This window comes from Condylura cristata, unplaced genomic scaffold, assembly GCF_000260355.1.
Source record: "Condylura cristata isolate star-nosed mole 26May11 unplaced genomic scaffold, ConCri1.0 scaffold00006, whole genome shotgun sequence".
NCBI lineage: Eukaryota > Metazoa > Chordata > Mammalia > Eulipotyphla > Talpidae > Condylura > Condylura cristata.
In genome coordinates, this window is record NW_004567107.1 from 67,106,240 (window position 1) to 67,116,359 (window position 10,120).

A 10,120-nucleotide genomic window follows, 5' to 3' on the forward strand; every position below is an offset into this window, starting at 1 on the left:
ATAATGATAATAAATCTACCTCATCCCTGTTCTTGCCACTGAAGGAACTATCACCAAAACTTCCTGATTTACAAAATTTCTTGATGTATGTGCAACCCATGTGTTCAGCATTCACCTCCAAATATGCTAAAGTTTTATCTCTGTGTCGCTCAAGTGCCCCATGGTTGATTCTTCGTTGCCTATTCATTATCTCCCTCAAATGGTTTTCCCCCAGGATCCTCAAACTTAACATGTCCAAAGCTGAACCATAGTCTCCCCTCCCAGCCTATCTTTCTCCTCTGCTTCTTTAGTTTGGTTCTTAGAATCACCATCTTCCTGTTTGCCCAGGCAGGAAATCTTGACACCATCCATCCTTGCTTCTCCCTCCTACCCTTACTCCCCATTTTGCCACACATTATTCATAAAATTTACAGGTTCTGCCTCTCAAAGAGCTCCTGAAGCACTCCTTATTATTATCCTATATTTTCTCCCCACCCAAGGGTCTCATTAATTCTTTGTTGAGGTTTTAAAACAGCCTCTAGTTTCTCTCTGATTTAACTCAACCCCAAGCTTAGTATAGAACAGTTACTTCTCTTTCTTAGAAACCTCTGGTGAATAAGCATATGAAAATATATTTAGTATATCATTAATCATCGCATAACCTTATCAATCAAAAACACAATGAGATACCACTTCCTCTCTGTTACTATCTGCTAGGATCACCATAAACCAACAAGTCAGACAGTATATAGTGTTGTAAGCATTTTAGAAAAATAGAAACATTTCTCCAAAGCATTACATTGCACATAGTGAGTCTAACATCATCTAGTTTTGCTGGTGAGAATATAAAATACTTCAGCTACTGTGGAAAATACTTTGGCAGTGGTTCCATGTAGAGTGACCATGCCTCACTGAGGCCTTTTTGTGCCTCAGACTATATCCAAAGGAAATTTATTTTCACACCATAATATAACTTGAAGTTTATGGCAGTATTGTTCGCAATCAAAAATTAGAAACAGCTCACGTGGCCATCAACTAGTGAAGGGCAAATAAATTGTAATTTATCCATACAGTGGACGTTACTTGGCGATAAAAAAGAATGAGATGTTGATATGTCCTACAACATGGGTGGACCTTGAAAACATCATGCTAAGAAGCCAGCCTCAAAGAGCACAAATGTTATTTGACACATATGAATTTTTTAGAATAGTCAAATCTGAAAAGGCAGAAAGATTGTCTTGGCAGGGAGGTAGTGATGGTAGGGAAAAGCAGAGTGACTATTGGGGGCACAGTGTTTCTTTTGGCAATGATTCAGATATCCTCTACTTAGATTGTTACAATAGTTAACACAAGTCTGTGAATACATAGAACACCAATGAATTGTATACTTTAAAAAAGTGGATCTCAGTAAGCTTTAAAAGAATCTCTGATCACTCCTTCCTGCTCACATAATAAAGAAGGCCTATGATCCAGAGAATGATGCACGATCTTTGAATTCATGTCTAATTCCTATCTTATATCCTCTTCCTTATCCTTTACTTATTTCGCCTCTGTTCTTGATGCTCAACCCAGTATTCACCAGATGATCATGCTGCATCCTCTGCCTGACCTACTATGTTTGTCTACTTGGAGAACTCCTAATCACGTATCAAGTCTCACACACCACCTTCTACTTGATCTTCCTGACCTACCTCAGTTAGATTTTATTCTCATGTGTGTTTTCATCGCCTTTTGGAAGTCTGTTGATTAAGCCACTTACCATACTCTATTATCAATGCTTATGTGATTTTATCTTGTAATGGATTGTGAGCTTTCCAGGAGTTGTGCCAATAATATTTTACCTTTTTGTCTTTCTCAAGCCTCTAGAAGAAGGTGTGAATACCAGAATGCTATCAGTGCTCAATAAAGGTGGTTGAAGTAAATTTCAGCTAAAGAGACGAGCTGTGAGAGTCTAATGGACAGTAATGAGGGATCTTTCTATAATAGGGATGAAAAGAAGAAACAAAATCAGAAGTAGTACATCAGATATGACCTGCTGACAGGGCCATATTATGACAAAAAAAGTGCATTTTTTGGTAGAGATTTCTGGTGGGAGCTGAATCTGCTTTCAAACTCCTTTCCACAGAGCAAAGATTCATGCTACTACTTCTCTCTCCCGTTAGCTCGATGATCAGTAGGAGGTGCACAGCTCCATGCGCCTCCTTACACTCTATTCAATTCTCTGTCTTTTGATAGTAACCAAATTTTGTTGAGCCCACAGGGAGAGATGGGAAGTCAGAAGTGATTTGACAGGACTTAGTGTCAGCTCTTACTCCTTTCCCAGCTTTCTCCTCCCACCCTTTCTCCCCTTCTAGATTATCTCCAAATGCAAGTACAGACCACTCTGTTTTACACCCACTTTAAATCACAGCTTTCCCATCTCAAGGATCCCGAGGGAATGAGCAATGCTATTCTTCAGCTGGCTGGTGTCCCATATCTGATAGTCTAGTGATCTCTGACCAGGGATTTTGGAGTTTTCATGTTGATCACACAACCTACATCTTTCATAAGTGCCTTTGAGATGGACTGTCAGAGAGAATTAACCCACTCAAGGATGCAGAAAAATGGATTCCAGTGCTTCCCCAGTTGATAGCTTTCCCTTGTTTTCAGCTAGATGAGACAGATTGATTCTGGAATAAAGTTCCACCTATAATTCTCCCTGCTTAGTTAACGTCCCACTGGTCTTTTGTTCTATCACTAATAAAATGACCTGTGTTGAAGAAATGTCTGGTTATCCAGCTTCTCTGTTTGCCCCATTTTTGATTGGCCAGGTTATTTCTGTGGGCCTCTAAACCTCAGACTGAAGACATTAAAGTAAAAAGGTTTGGCGTGTGCTCTAGTCAGTTTTGCTATTCAATCTCTTTATTTTTCCTTGCACAAGTACTTTTCTTCAGTTTATGAAGTCTGCATGGGCCAGTTGGAAAATGGAACTTAGTTTTTTCTCTTCCTTTCTCTGGCCACCTACATTCTCCCACCTTGTTGACCATAGCAATACTCTTCATCCTTTTTGTCACAACATATCAGTACACATTGCACTTGACCATTTATTTGGAGCACTGGGAAAAACAGGTGAGGTTACTCATGCCAAAAGTGACTGTGGTCAAGGTCCAACCAGATCTTCAATCCACCCTTCATTCTCAGTGGGTAGCTCTGACTCTGGGTTCCCTTTCTAGCATACTCATCTCTGGTTTCTCTGAATAAGCAAGTAGGAATTTTCCTATAATTTCACCTGAGGTAGAAACTATTGATTCTTGAACATACCCTTCTTTTCTCCATTAGAACTGAGGTCTGGGTGGGAGTTCATGTGATTCTAACTGGGAAATTCAAGTTTCTGCAATGTCCATACAGAGCTCTTACACATTATTATCTCTCTCCAGGGAGCTGGTGTCCTGGGATTATTTGGCCAGCACATCAATCCATTATTCTACAAAGGGTTTTATTCTTACTTTTCTCTTGTTTTGCTGATGAATTCCTTCACTCTCTGTTGCTGGAAACTTTAAGGTGATCTTATCTATTGGGTTCCTCCTCCATTCATCCTTTATTCTCATGTTCTCTCTTCATCTAGTGTAGAAACAAAAATGCCAGTAGAAAATCAGAAAAGTGCTGAGAGATAGGGGTGGGAGGGCTGTGGCTCACCTTAATCTATTGTAGGGGTGATGACCACCTACATAAGCCATCTTGAAGGCGGGATATGTCAGTCTACTTCTGAGCAGCAGCCCTTAATCACTCAGGAAACAACCACCAAAGTTGTCTTCTTTTCCAGAGAGCTAAATCTGACAGACCATGTCTCTAGACCTGTATCATGTTTTGAAGAGTTTCAGTCATTTTTATCTGTTCAATGGAAGAGAGATACAAATGCTTGTTCTGGTTTTATAAGTATATATACCATTATATACCACATCAGGCTTCTTTTTTTTTTTTTTAGTGCAATATGGATCTGAGAACTACAGTCTCCTGTTTGAAAAATCTGCCTCGGCCAGTTATTACTCCATGGCTTGACCTTGAATTCGGGCATCCTGTCATTTAAGTAGAGTTGTTGGATAGTCACATCAGAGGGCCACTCCAGACTAGAGTGCAATCACTGATTATGTGTTGTCACAACTGTGGCCACGTTCTTGACAGCTGAGCTACATGGTCTGATCCCATCGTGGTGTGCCTGCTGGTTTTGATAAACCATGATTAGTTTTCTATTTACCAACCCAGCATTCTAGTTCCATTTTGGATAATGAATGCTCTTTAATTTATGAAAGAAAGTGATTTCTTTGAAATCTTCCTTTGTCAACAGATTAATTGAATGCATCTTTGCAGTTTAGTCCTCTGTGACAACAGAAGATCAGGCTTTTTTGGCAAGGAACTTTTTGAGGATTCCAGCTCCTTCTGGACATAGATCTTTTTACAAGTTTGGAAGTTTCTTTTTATCACTAACAGGCTCAGTCCCACATGCATGAAGCATATGTTCAAAAAGCATATCAAGCAGCCCTACTTTATTCAAAACCATGTCAGATTTTGAATCCCTTGAATCATGGAGGCTCATGTCCATATATATGCAAAGGAATTGAAATAAAATGGTTAATACTTGGAGAATTTGAAGATTAGGAAAAGCTGCCCAGTTTCGAATGGTTACTTGATTGGAGGTTGGGTTGGGCAGGGAAGGCTGAGATAAGTTAGTGCTTTTGTCAAAGTTTCTGGTACCAAAAAGGAAGGATTTTTGAAAGGGAAGGGAGCTACTATTTGCCATACTCAATATTTGTTTTTCATTTCATCTTACTTAGTGATGAAGCTACCAAAAATAAATCAGCTTCTTTAGAAAAATGTGTTCTGTCAGCTCTCCCTTTTGGCACATCAGGCTATAGCACAGCACTATGAATCTCTCTGAAGCCATGGCAGTACAAGTTCATACCCTGGCTAGGGAGCTGATCCACATGGCACAGCAGACCTCTCCTGATCGGCCTGCTGCTCCCCTCAGCAGTGTATTTCAGTAGATCTGCCTGTTCTACTCCCCACTCTGTCTCTGGTGAAACTTCTCACCCCCCACACCTCTCACCTGCACTCCAGTTTTGTAATAATAAATAAATCTTTAAAAAAAGAAAAAGAAAAAGAAATGTGGCCTGAGGAGAAAAAAACACTAAAATTGAAGTTAAAACATTTTTCTTGTCCCTGGAAGGGAATTCAAGTAATTATATATTTTTCTTAATTGTAATGACCATTCCTTGGGGACATTTTACGTGCAAGGCATTGAAGCTAGGCTATGTGTGTTAGGCTGTAGGCTAAGCACTATATATGTGTGTGTGTGTGTGTGTGTGTGTGTATGTACACACACACACACACACACACACACACACACACACATATATATATATAAAATGTAATTTCATCCTCAAATAAGCCCAAGCACATAGTCTTCTCAGGTCCCACTCTGGGTTCTTTTGCCACCTAACAGGCCACTCCAAGTTGTCAAGTTGTCAGTTAAAAGGGCAACAATCCTCAGAATAGGTTTGCTGCCAGAACATTGGTGTTGTGGAAGCCACAGCTAAACTGAACCAAAACAAGAAAGGAAAAGATTGATATCAGCTCATTGATAATGGACATGTCGATTCCAACAAGTCCACCTCTGCTGGGCATCTCATCCATAAATGTGGGCTCCACAAGAGAACCATTGAAAAATTTGGGAAGGAGGCTCTAGATAGGGAAGGGCTCCTTCAAGTATGCTTGGGTCTTGAATAAACATAAAGCTGAATTGGGCATGATGTCACTATCAATGTCTCTCTGTGGAAATTGCAGACCAGCTAGCATCACGTGGCCATCACTGATGACAGACTTTTTTCGGGAACATGTTACAGGCACATCTTAGTCTAACTGTGCTGCCCTCATTGTGACTGCTGGTGTCACATCTAAAGCCGGTGTCTCCAAGAGTGAGGGGCCACTCTTGGGCTTTCTGGTTTACACAATGGGTGTAAAACAAGTAATTGTTGGTACTAATAAAATGGATTCCACTGAGCCACCCTACAGCCAGAAGAGATATGAGGAAATCGTTAAGGAAGTCAGTACCTACATTAAGAAAATTGGCTACAGTCCCAGCAGCATTTGTGCCAGTTTCTGGTTGGAATGTTGACAACATACTGGAGCCAGGTGCTAATATGCCTTGGTTCAAGGGATGGAAAGTCACCTGTAAAGATAACATTGCCAGTGGAACCTGCTGCTAGAAGCTCTGGATTGCATCCTACCACCAACTCCTCCAACGAGCTCCTGGGCCTGCCCCTCCAGGGCATCTACAAAATTGATGGGGTAGGGACTGTGGGCTGAACTGAGACTGGGATTCCCAAACCTGAAATGGTGGTCACCTTTGCTCCAGTCAGTGTTACAATTCTGGTAAAAATCGGTGGAAACGTGTCTTCCTGGTGTTACAAGAGGTTAAGTCTCAGCACTGTTAAACTGTCACCAGCCACACCAGCACAAGTTCCATCCCTCACCAGGAGCTAATCCACAAAGCACAGCAGACATCTCAGGTCTCACTTGCTACTCCACTTTGCAGTGCATTTCAGTAAATCTGCATTTTCTGCCCCCCTTTCTATTTCTGGTGAATACTCTCACCCCCCTGTACCTCTGGCTTATACTCAGTTCTTATATGCATAAATCAATAAAAAATAATTCTTAAAAATAATCTGTAGAAATGCACCAGAAAGCTTTGAGGGAAGCTCTTCCTGAAGACAGTGTGGGCTTCATGTCATCAGTGTTGTTCACCAATGTGACTGGTGACAGCAAAAATGCCCCACTATAGAAGCAGCTGGCTTTGTAGCTCAGGTGATTATTCTGCACCATCCTGGCTAAATAAGCGCTGGCTGTGCACCTGTGCTACGTTGTCCTCCAGCTACAGTGCTTGCAAATTTGCTTAGCTGAAGAAGATTGATCATCATTCTGGGAAAAAGCTGGAAGATGGCCCAAATTCTCAAAATTTGGTGATGCCACTGTAGTTACTGTCGTTCCTGGTGAGCCCACATGTGCTGAGAGCTCCCCTCTGTCTTCCTGTGGGCCGCGTCGCTGCTCATAACATGACACAGACAGTTGTGTGGATGCTGCCAAAGTAGTGGACAAGGAGGCTGCTGGAGCTGGTAAGGTCACCAAGTCTGCCCAGAAATTTAAAGTGAATGTTACCCCATAGTCATAGTACCTGCCACCATAGTCAATCAGTGGTGGAAGAGCATCAACTAACCACTTGAGCTTTAAAAAAGTAAAACAATGGTTATTGATGGTAATGCATCTTAAACCTTCAGGAGGAAAGGATGTTGTTCTGCGGCATGTTTGGTTGCTTTTGTGTGACAGTTTTAAGTTATTATTTTTAAATAATACCAATAATTTTTAATGGAAATTTGACCTGTCTGAGAATTCTGAGACCCGTTTAGACAAAGTTTTAAAAGAAAAACATTTGCTAGTCCTTTGTTTAATCATGAATATAAGATTCAGTCTCACGGAGCAGCTCCTTCCACTTGCTGTAGCATCAACCAGTTGACTGCCTGGCTAGAGGACCCCTTTTTGGGGAAGCGCACTAACCAGAAGTGTAGTCAGGGGACAGGCTTTACCCACAGAAGGCTCTCACCATGTAGTTTGGGCTTTCCCACAACATCATGGCAGCTGGGTTCTCAGGGTAGGTATTATAAACAGAACATTGAAGTGTCAGTGTATGTATGTGAGTGTGTGTTCATATTTAAAAGGGAGCATGGTTTACTGTCAAATGTGTAAGGCCCACCAATTAGGGTTAGGATAAGGGCTAGGCAATCAGTTAAAATGAAAATCAATAAATCTAATAGTAAAATGAGTTATAGGTATGAATAGCTGACATCTATTCAAAAACAGAGGCCAATAAACATGAAAGATTTGTCATTCAATGTGGAAAAAAAAAAACACACAAAATACTGATCTTGCTACTAAGCAGGAAAATGTAGGGTAAGAGGATGGTTGACATATTTTGAGCATCGGATTGGCTCAGAATAATAATACATTGAAGCCATGAAGCCACAGCAAGTCATCAACTACTGCTGAAGGAGTGGAAGCTGATACTAAAAGCAAACATGAGGTATGACCCAGGAATTCCAACTCAGGTTAGGAAAACCTCACATCTTCAGAGGAGACAGATACACACACACACAAAAACCATTGCCTTGTAGTTTCTGATAGCAAAAAAGGGGAAAACAAAACGCCCATTTGATAGGGAATGGCCAGGCAAACTCTGACCAGACATCCCGAGGACATTAGGCAGCAGTGGAGGAAGGATTCAAGAGCCCTAGCCAGTAGGCTTTGCTGAGGGGACATAGTACATTGCAGAATGGAGAGTAAGGTCCCACATTATGTTGTTAAATAGTGCTGTGCACAGCACAGACAGTTACAGAGGGCTGTGCAGCACAGTCATCACAGTGTCTGCTTTGGGGGAGGAAAAAGGGGGGGGGTCAGGATGGAAGGAGAAAGATGGTCAGGAGGATGTTTTATGTGGATGTTTTAATCTTTTAAGGATAATGTATTTATATGTCATTTTTAAAATATATTTTTTGCAACATTCTTCATTTTTGTACAATGTATGCCACTATCAGTTCACCCATGCGCCATCAATATAGTCCCATGTCTTAAATTTTTAAGAGACCAAATGAAAATTTCATATTCCCCAAATGTCTTCTACAAGGAATGTGCCTGGGAAAGATCAAATCTAGCAAGATGGCAGTGCAGGTGCCACTTGGGAAGTTATGCCTGGGTTTGGTGTCTTCTTTGGCCGATGAGGTTGAACATCTCTTAACTTACCTCTGTTACCTCTTAACTTACCTCTGTTACCTCCATGGTGGCTGCAGCATCCTCTTGACACTTTGCCTAAACAAGAAAGGCTTTTGTCCTTACTTCCTGTTGCACAGGAAATTCTGTCCAATTTAAACTTGAACAGAAACATGTTAGTAAGTATTAACAGGAGGGAGCAAGGGAGACAAGATGGTGGTGTTGGCTGGGGTTTCCAACACACCCTACCCAGGGCACTTCCTTCCTTTGCTCCCTGGCTACTCTCAAGCAAGTCTAGATCCCTCTGTGACCACAGACCTAAGTTAGCTATTTCATGTATGAAAAACCACCCTTCTCCTGGATTTTTGGCCTCAGGAATGCTCATTCATCTCCGGAAATCCCTGTGTCTGACACCAGCCTCTGTGTAAGCTCACTCCTTTGTTAGCATGACAGCAACTGTTAAGGCCCCACTGTATGCTCAGCATATGGCTGAGAGCAGGGAAGGCCAATCTTGGCCTGGAATACTGATACACTTACCCTGCTTTTTTGGCATAACCTCCCTGGATAAAATGAAAGATGACTTTACCCGTTTGAGTGTTAGGCCTGTTTTGATTTTATATCCTGCTACCTTGTTAAACTGGTTGATGGTTTTGATTAGTTCCTCTGTGGAGTTTTTAGGGTTCTTTCCCTATTTGGATTCCCTGTATGCCTTTTTCCTGTCTTATTGCTCTGGCTAAAATGTCCAATGTTATGTTGAAGAGCAGTGGCGATAGTGGACACCCTTGTCTTGTTCCTGATCTCAAGGAAAGGATAATATTTTCTCTGTTGAGGATAATATTGGCTGTGGGTTTATCATAAATGGCTTTTATCATGTTGAGGTATGTTCCTTCTATTCCGGGGATTTCAAGGACCTTAAACTAAATGGGTGCTGAACTTTGTTGAAAGCCTTGTCCGCCTCTATAGATATGATTGTGTGTTTTTTATTCTTCTGTCGGTTAATGTGATGGATTACATTAATTGATTTTCTGATGTTGAATCATCCATGTGCTCCTTTGATAAAGCCCACTTGGTTGTGGTGTATTATTCTTTTAAAGCATTGTTGGATTCTGTTAGCTAAGATTTTGTTGAGGATTTTTGCACTGTTCATTAGAGAGATTGATCTGAAGTTTTCCTTTTTGTGTGTTTTCTTTCTTAGGTTTTGGTATTAGTGTGATCTTGGCTTCGTAGAATATTTGTGGTAGTTTTCCTTCTTTTTCAATTTTTGGATGAGTCTGTGTAGAATAGGCACTAGTTCTTTTCTGGATATTTGGTAAAATTCATTTGTAAATCCATCTGATCCTGGACTTTT

At 41.0% G+C, this 10,120-nt stretch overlaps 1 protein-coding gene and 1 pseudogene across 2 annotated transcripts in view; both read left to right on the top strand.

The window, feature by feature from the left end:
• DAPK1 (death-associated protein kinase 1) overlaps positions 1–10,120 on the top strand; it is a 214,635-nt gene that overhangs the window by 123,783 nt on the left and 80,732 nt on the right. The window lies entirely within an intron of this gene.
• On the top strand, positions 4,899–7,066 carry LOC105853261 (annotated as a pseudogene).